Here is a 2,657-nt window from a genome sequence, read left to right as displayed (position 1 = left end):
GCACATCATAAATAGACAGGTGCACTCAGCCTCTTCTAGTTACTTTGATAAACTTCATACTCATAATAACCACATTCTGTCATGTGCTATGGTAAGAGGGTATGCTCTTATCTTTGTCATTTTCCCATCCAAAACACACATTCCTTCATGTTCAGGATTTCTCAGTCATGCCAATCAAATTATACAGGAAATTAAGCTCTCAGTCTATGTGCACTTTAAAACTCTATCTTGATCTCTTCTTAGGTACAAAAGACACTATCTAATCCATCACTCTAGATGGCACTGGTTCACTCACCATGATCTGCTTTAGAACAACTACATGTTCACACTACCTAATTCAAACTCACATCTGCGCTATATCCAAATAGTCCTCACACATTCTAACCTTTACAATGACCACAACAAGATATTTATACATTATGTGCATGAAGGACCATTATGCCATTACACCCAAGTCTTCAAATCATTCACATATTTAGTGACCAAATCATCTTTGGATCATATCAATTCATCCATAACTTACATACTATATCAATGTCACTAATAAACGATCAATGCATTCACATCAATTTGATTCTCTGATAACCAATTCAAAGAATTAATCATGACCACATCAAGAGATTAAGACAATCCACGATCAAATCAAGCAAATAATGACTAGATCTGTAGAAATTTCACCGTATATTAAACTGATTATGCAATATACTAAAGAAAAATACTTGATCCACTTCTACAAACAAACTTGCAGAAGCTTAATCGATTTTGAGCAATATTAAATAGAACACATATAACAGAGAAGAAGATTCAATCACACATGAAACACAGAAGAATGCTCTGGGGAAAGCCTTAGCTAAAAACCCCGCTATCTGTATTATCATACAAGTGGAAATATCTCAGGATTACTCAAAGCTTTAGCTCACAAGCTATCCAGCTCTCAATACAATCCCTCACTGCTGCTCATAGACAGAATAGACAACACATATGCCTTCCTTCAGTCCTCCAAGCCTCCTATTTCCTTGCGCTATTTCTCCTGGGTCCTCTGGCTGCCACTTGTGTGAATTCACCTCTCACACAACTCAACAAACTCAGAAATAATTGCAATCCTATAGGAGATGATTCCTTCTGCATGGATGAGTTTCCTATATAGGAAAATTCCTCCAACTGATAGTACACTGTCCCTTCCTCTGATCTCAACTGGGTCTTTGACTGAAATAACATGCATGAGTTATTTATGAGAGAATATTCAGTTATCTGGAGAACACTAGTTGCATGCATGCGTGCATTAACTCACTAAACTCATAATTAGTTCCTCCAACTGTTTGGAACTAATTTAACTAGACTTAACTCAGTTAACTGAGCTAACTAATTACAACTCAAATACAACTCATCCTTATCTCCTTAATTAAGGGATAACTTCCTCAATCAAAGGGATAACTGTTGCATGTCTTCACAAGGACTTCATGTTTGAATTTCTCCAACTAATTAACTCAAGATGAATTAATTAATTATTTTTCAAACATCTAGTGAGACTAAATTCGAATTTTAATTCTCAATTTTGATTCAAGGACAAATCCAAATTGGAATATATCCTGAAATGCTATTTATAGAAATGCTATTTTTAGCATTTCTATTTTTTTTCTATTTCCAACAAAGTTGGAGTATATCTTGAAATGCTATTTATAACAATGCTATTTTTTAGCATTTCTATTTTTAGCATTTCTTGTTGCTATTTTCAACACTTCCTCTCAACAAGAAAGGCATTCAACTCGAACCTGATCCTGAACCTCTGGAATGTTTTGAATGCAACACTTCTCTCAAGTGTTGTTGCTCCAACAACTCTAGGAACACAAAAATATCCAACCTGAATCAGAATGATGCCTCTGTCATCAAAGTCTTTGATTGTTATTTCCTCTGTCGACTGAAAACTCTGCACCTCTGTGCTCTTCAGTATCTGACTGCTCTAGCCTCTGTCACTTTGATATTTGTCTGCATCAATCACACTGATTCCTTCTGTCGCTGGTACTATCTCCCAGCACTGCATCTGCACTGCACCTCCTCTCATCATGTTGCATCGTGCCGCCCACTGCTGTACTGCAACTCAGTTACTGAGAAGTAAGTAACTGATCTCCCAACTGACCTCCTTGTTGGGCTAGAAACACCCTCTGATGCTAAAGCTCCCTCTGTCGCTGACAAGTGCTCCCTCTCTGATCTCTGCGCTGCTGCAACGACTCCCTGCATCTCGCATCGTTGCACACTTCTCTGTGCCATCCTGCACTGGTGCAACACTCCTGTGCCTCTCGCATTGCTGCAGCCTACTAGCTCTGCGTTGTCTTGGGACTCCTACACTGTAGCTCTCTCTGCCACTCCATCCACATCCATCTCTACCCACTTGGCCAGTCTTGCCACTCCTCGTCGGGGCTCCCGTAGCAAGGTCTAATCAACGAGGCTGGGTACCTCAAGGATCCTGCCCCTATTTTAGCCTTCTTGGGACAATCACTTCACATCGCCCCACCTCACACCTAGAGGTATGGATGCATATGATCCCTCTGCCCACTTGGCTTGAAATTTCCCCCTACTGGAGGTCTCTGAATGAGTGGATGCTTCCACTCAGTCTCCTCTCGGCATCTCGGGAAAAAGCACTGATTTTAAATCAGTGA

The sequence above is a fragment of the Pinus tabuliformis genome, chromosome Q (assembly GCF_031772625.1).
Source record: "Pinus tabuliformis cultivar Carrire ecotype Pingquan chromosome Q, CPIR1, whole genome shotgun sequence".
NCBI lineage: Eukaryota > Viridiplantae > Streptophyta > Pinopsida > Pinales > Pinaceae > Pinus > Pinus tabuliformis.
This window is presented reverse-complemented; position numbering follows the sequence as displayed.